This window comes from Bos taurus, chromosome 12, assembly GCF_002263795.3.
Source record: "Bos taurus isolate L1 Dominette 01449 registration number 42190680 breed Hereford chromosome 12, ARS-UCD2.0, whole genome shotgun sequence".
In the NCBI taxonomy this organism is placed as follows: Eukaryota; Metazoa; Chordata; class Mammalia; order Artiodactyla; family Bovidae; genus Bos; species Bos taurus.
Genome location: NC_037339.1, coordinates 4,875,571 through 4,882,657, shown reverse-complemented (window position 1 = coordinate 4,882,657; position 7,087 = coordinate 4,875,571). Strand labels below are relative to the sequence as shown.

General features: G+C 33.7%; 1 non-coding gene across 1 annotated transcript; it reads right to left on the bottom strand.

The window, feature by feature from the left end:
* Positions 1-1,234: 1,234 nt before the first annotated feature.
* TRNAC-ACA (transfer RNA cysteine (anticodon ACA)) lies at positions 1,235-1,306 on the bottom strand. The gene has a single exon. It is a non-coding gene; the product is annotated as a tRNA-Cys (tRNA).
* Positions 1,307-7,087: the final 5,781 nt, after the last annotated feature.

Here is a 7,087-nt window from a genome sequence, read left to right as displayed (position 1 = left end):
ATTCAAATGGGTGACTGGAGGAAACTGAAGGTAGGGACTCTGTACAGAGGTGTAGCTAAGGTTACATGAAGAAGGAACGCTGAAACACTAACATGGATGGGAAACCTTTACTCCTCATGGTTTTTACCAGATCCCATTGAGAGAACTGTAGGTAGAAAACATGGGTTGCTTTTCAGCATATGGTCTTATACAGAGAAACACAGGCAAAGTCAAATTGGGGTTGGCAGTAAGAGAAACAGGAGAATAGCTGCCCAGAATATTTTCCCTTCTTGTTCTCTTATTGGGCAAATCAAATAGGGAGACAGAAGTTGAGGGATCCTGGTTATATAGTCAGGTAGAGATCAGACTCCCACGGTGACAGCAGGGTGAAGAAGTGTACAGTAGAGAGGAAAATAGAGATAGTTCAGTATTTTCAAAAATATTAATCACCACTTTTCAGTAAGTTAATTTAATAAAAGTATTTTAAATCCCTATATGTGTGTGTGTTGATGCATGCATGTGTCACTTCAGTCACGTCTGATTCTTTGCAGCCCCATGGACTGTAGACCACCAGGCTCTTCTGTCCATAGAATTCTCCAGGCAAGAATACTGGAGTGGGTTGCCATTCCCTTCTCCAGAGGACCTTCCTTATCCAGGGATTGAACCAGTGTCTCTTATGTCTCCTGCCTTGGCAGGCATGTTCTTTACCACCAGTGTCACCTATATTAACCATAAATTACAAAATCCTACAGAGTTTTCAGAGTTTACAATAAAGTATAGGAGTTGGAGGATATATGAATTAATGATAATTTTTAAATATATGTAACTGCAAATGACTCCATTTTAATGTGTGACACATTCTTTGTTTTACAGATAAATGTATTTGTTCACTCCAAAAGTAGTTAGACTGCTAAGAGTCACATACACATTTTTACAGTTTATTGAATTCAGAATGGCGTTTAGACACCTCAAGTCTCAAGACCAGTTGTCTGTGTAGGAAGATGTTCTCTTGAAAATTGCTGATCAAACAAATAAAATCAGAGTCACATAGGTAATTTTACACTTTCTAGTGGCTTCAGTTGCTTAAGAAAGGATAAATTACCTTCAGTATAGCTTTATTTAACACACTCGCGAAGTGAAGTCGATCAGTTGCGTCTGACTCTTTGCGACCCTATAGCCTGGCAGGTTCCTCTGTCCATGGTATATTCCAGGCAATAGTGTTAGAGTGGATTGCCATTTCCTTCTCCAGAGGATCTTCCCTACCCAGGGCTCGAACCCGGGTCTCCTGCATTGTAGACAGACGCTTTACCATCTAAGCCACCAGGGAAGTCACACACTAGATCAAGGCTGTTATCAGGGCTACATAGTACAGTATGCCCCTTACATATGAACCTTCAAGCTGTAAACTTTCAAAGATGCAAACGTGCATCCCGTTAGTGTGAGAAATGACTGAAAGTGCAACTTGCCCTGTGTCTCCTATTGTTGACCATCCTTCACCTCTACCAGTTCCTCCCTCCTCTGCTTCCTCCAGTCAGTAACGATTCTTGCCTATTCACTCGATGCCGGCCCTGGTATACCAGATGTTGTACTATACTACTGTACCTTTCAATACTCTTAAGATTAGAAACGTTTTCTTTCCTTTTTGTGTTTGCTTTCTATGTATTATTTGTGAGAAAAGGAATATAAACCCCCTATAGTACAGTACTATATATCCAATTGTGTTAGTTGGGTACCTAGGCTAACTTTGTTGGATTTACAAATAAATTGGACTTAATGAACATCCTCTCAGAATGGAACTTTTTTATATTTAGGACACTTACTGTAAATTAAAATTTAGTCATGGGATATTTTACATTCTATTTAGTTTAAGAGTGTTTTATAAACCAGTGTGGGTTTTACATACATGCCACATTTCAGTTGCTTAAGAGCCACACATGGTAAGTAGTGAACTTCTTGGTCATCACTGTTATAAAAGACAATTAAAATATTCTTGATAACACAAAGGGATATTTACTGGTAAAATTATAATGAAGAGATTGTGTTTGAATATTCTTGAATGTGTTTTTATATTTCTAGCCAGAAAGGCAGGAAGATTATGCAAATGAATTTTATGGAGCTAAAAATTATAGTATATATTTTTCTAGTATAATTTTGAGGTCAATTAAGAAATTTAACCTTGAACTGACAAGAACAATCTACAATTGAAGTAGTAAAATAAAAAAATCCGGAATGAAACTACACGTATGTAAAGAGGGGAAGAAAAAGAAAAATTGAAGACTTCTTTTTCAGTTTTATTGAGATAGAACTCACATACCATAGAATTCAGCATTTTAAAATATACAACTACGGTTCTGGGAACACTCAGAAAATTGTGCAGTCATCATCACTTTCAAATTCCACAACGTTTTCTTTACTCCCAAATAAATGCCACATCAATTACCAGTCATTCCCCATCCCCCATTCAACTCAACCACTGCAAATACTAATCTACTTTGTGTCTCTGTGGATTGACATATTGTGGACATTTCATACTACAAAATCACATAGTATGCCACCTTGGTATTTGGCTCTCAATTTATCATCATTTTCTCAAGATTCACACATGTCATAAGAGGTATTAGTGCTTTACTCATATTTATGATTGGTTATCAGTTGATGAACATTTGTGTTATCGTCACAGTTTGACTATCATGAAGTATACTGCTATGAACATTCATATACAAGTCTCTGTGTTAACCTATGTTTCCTACTCTATTGGTTGTATATGAGAACTGGAATTGCTAAGTCATGTGGTTAACTGCACATTTAAGTTGACTCTTTGTTAAACTGTTTTCTAAACGTGCCATTTTACATTCTTACCAGCTACGGTATGTGTTTGTTTTTGTTTGTCACATCCTCATCAACACTTATTCCTGTCTAACTTTTATTTATTTATTTTTTAATTTTTTTTGTCTAACTTTTAAAATAGCCCTCTTAGTAAGTGTGAAACAGATCTCTCATCAGGGTTTCTATATACATTTCTTTAAATATTATCAATGTCAAGCATTTTTTCTTATGCTTATTGATCATTTTAATATCTTCATTGCATAATTTTTTATTCAAATGGCCCACCCATTTTTTCAAGTCAGAGTTGTAAGAGTTTTGTATAAGTGTGTGTGTTGTAAATATTTATCTGCATTCTGTATGTTGTCTTTTTATCTCCCTTTTTTCTAAAATTTTTTTGATGTGGAGCATTTTTAACATCTTTATTGAATTTGCTGCAATATTGCTTTTGTTTTATGCTTTGGTTTTTTTGTCTGTGAGGCATGTGGGATGAGCTGCCTGACCAGGGATTGAATCTGCACCCTCTGCATTGGAAGACAAAGTCTTAACCACTGACCAACAGGGAAGTCTGACTTTTCACTTTCTTGAAGACGTCCCTTAAAATACAAAAGTTTGAAATTTGACATAGTCTTTTTTATTTTTTTCAATGTAATCGTACTTTTTTTTTTTCATACATATTATTTTACATGTTTCAATGCCATTTTCCCAAATCTTCCCACCCTCTCCCTCTTCCACAGAGTCCATAAGACTGTTCTATACATCAGTGTCTCTTTTGCTGTCTCGTACACCGGGTTATTGTTAGCATCTTTCTAAATTCCATATATATGCGTTAGTATACTGTATTGGTGTTTTTCTTTCTGGCTTGCAATAGTCTTATTAATTATCCTTTTCTTTTGTTGCTTGTTTTGTTTTCTTTCATATATAAGAAAATATTGTCTACTCCATATCACAAAGACTTGCACATTTGTTTCTGTTTTCTGAGAGCTTTTTACTTTTGGTTGTAAACTGAGGTCTTTGATAAATTTTATGTTAATTATTTTATATAATATGGGATAGGAGTTGAAATTCAGTCACAGCTTCATTTGTTAAAGATTATTCTTTCTTCTTTGTCTTGGCATACTTGTTAAAAATCAATTGACTATAAACATAACATTTTATATTTGCACTGTTGATTCACAGATTTTGGTCTGTGAATTGCTTTAGATCTAATTATTGTGTAGTGTAGTGTTCTTTAAATTTTAATTTCCTTGTTGATTATCTATCTAAATGTTCTCTCTATTATTAAAATGGAGTATGGAAGTCTCTAGCTATTATTGTTGAATTTTCTATTTCTAGTTCATTTCTTTCTTTAATTCTGTCAGTTTTGACTAATGTATTTTGGGGCTCTATTGTTACAAATATATATGTGTAATCATTATAAGTTTTAGATCTTCCTGATGGGATAAGCTTTAAATAATTATAATATTTCATCTCTTTTTCTTTAGCAACATTTTCTATTTTAAACTCTATTCTTTGTAATATTACTATAGTCATTTCAGGTCTCTTTTTCCTACTGTTTGGCTGACATATTTCTTTTCACCCTATTACTTTCAACCAAACTGTGTCTTTGAATCTAAATGCTATCTCTTACAGACAGTTCATAGTTGGAGATTTTTTTCATAATCCATTATGCCAATCCTGTTTTTAGATTGAAATCTTTAACCCATTGTATTAAGTGTAATTACTGATAATATATAATTTGTCAGTAATTTTATTATTTGCTTTCTACATGTCTTGTGTTCTCTTTGTTCCTCTAATTACCCATCCCTTCCTTCTTTGTGCTAAATAAATAATGTCCAGTGTGCCATTTTAATATACTTGCTATATCATTTATTATAATTAAAAATTATCTTCTTAGTGGCTTTTCTTGGAATTACAATTAACAGTTATAAGCTGTTTGAATTAATACTAATTTAATTTCAACTTATACAAAACTTTGCACCACTACCCCTCATCTTTGTATTACTGTTTTCATACAAATCATATCTTTGTACATTATATACTCCTCAAGACAAATTTGTATGTATTGCTTTGCACAGCTGTATTTTAAATCATATAGAAGAAAAAAATGATTACAAACAAAATAGTCCTCTATTCAAGTATATCTCATTTTATCATATCTGACTTCATTGCTTTTTTTTACTGCCTTTTTTTTTTTTAATACATTAGAGGTTTTTGACAAACATGAGTTGAGAAACCCTGTTGGTGCCATTTTTTCAAGTGACACTTTTTCTCACTTTGTATCTTTGTGTCACATTTTGTAATTCTTGCAGTATTTCAAACTATTACAAAATATTATGACTGACTGAAGGGCCATATCAAAAAATCATGTAACTTGCTTTATTGAGATATTTGCTTTGTTGCTGTGGTCTGGAACTAAACTTACAATATCTCCAAGGTAAGTCTGCACTGTCTTTTATGTTTATACGTGTAGTTACTTTTACCTGTTCTTTTCATTTATGTGGATGTGAGTAAGTGTTTGCAGTTCTTTCATTCAGTCTGAAGGGTTCTCTTTAGCATTTCCTTTTGTGCAGTTCTGATAGACAAAGTCTATTTTTCTTTATATATAACATAGTCTATTTTTCTTTATATATAACATCTCAATTCTCCCTTACTTTGGAAAAATCATTTTCTTGGATATAGAATCGATTAATCATTTTTTTCTCACTGATAGTTTGAATATGCAGTTCTGCAACCTTTTAGCTTCCATGGTTTCTGTTAAGAAACTTATTGTGAATCTTATTAAAGATAATATATGTGATGAAATCACTTTTGCTGATTTCAAAATTTTTTTCTTTGCCATTTTAGTTTGATTAAAATGTGGCTAGATATGGATCCCTGAGCTTAATTTAGTTTCTTGTGCTTCTTGACTCTATAGACTGTTTTACATCAAATTTGGCAAATTTTCGGCCATTATTTCTTCAAATATTTTTTTTCTGACATATTTTCTTTTCTGCTTCTGGGACTCCTATTATACATATGTTGGTACAGTTGATGGTGTGTCACACTCTGAGACTCTTCATTCTTTTTGTTTTTTTAACTTTTTTTTCCTGTTACAAACAGAGTAATTCCAACTGATCTATTTTCAAGTTTGCTGATTCTTCCACCAAATGTATTTGCTCTCAAAACCCTCAAGTGAATCTGTTTTTTTTCTTTTATTTCCAGTTTTAGTATTATCCTACCCAGAATTTGTATGGTTCTTTTTTTATATAATTTTTACCTTATCATTGATATGTTTTACTTTGTGAGGCATTATTCCCATACTTTCTCTTCGTTATTTAGACTTGGTTTAATTTCTTCAAGCATATTTAAAATAGCTGATTTTAAAACTTTGGTTTGTAAGTCCAATAATCTTGAATTTCACAGGGATAACTTCTATTGATTCCTTTGCTCCCTCTGTGTATGGGTTATTCTTTTTTAATTCCTTGTATGATACATAGATTTTTATTAAAATTTTATTATTTCAAAGAATATAATGTGGCAATTTTAAAAACCAGTTTCTTCCACTCCCCAGAGTGTGTTGCTGTTTTTTGTTTATGTGGTATCATTCCTAAAATAAATTTGTGAAGTCAGTATTCTTTGTCATCTTTGGCCAATGTCTCTGCTTGATTAGCTCAGAGGTCAACTAATGATTAGAAAGGGAGTTCCTTAAAAATCTTGAACTAATAAGTCTCTAGCATTTGCCAAGAGGTTCCTTGTACATGTGGCTCAGAGGTTAAAGCATCTGCCTCCAATGCAGGAGACCCGGGTTCCATCCCTGGGTCGGGAAGATCCCCTGGAGAAGGAAATGGTAACCCACTCCAGTATTCTTGCCTGGAGAATCCCATGGACAGAGGAGCCTGGCGGGCTACAGTCCATGGGGTCGCAAAGAGTCATACACGACTGAGCCACTTCACTTCACTTCACTTCCTTGTGTATGTTGGATCATACACACAATCCTAAAGCTGGCAGATTGAAATTCTGTTTTAGCTTTGACTTCTCTCTTGCACAGAACTCCATGACCTTTTGCAAGAGAGATGTCAAGGCCCTTTCACTTCTTTCCTGGATATGTGCACCGCTGTATATATGTGGATCACTTTTTGTATTTCCACGAATTTCTGAAAGCTTTTAAAAGCCCCCTAAGGGTATTTTATTTTTCAGCTTTTTAAAAGTGTTTGATCAGATTCTTATTTGCTCAAACTGTTTTCACTTCAGATAGCTGCAGTGTAAGCAATTGCAGCTGATTGCTTTATACAAATACTCAGAA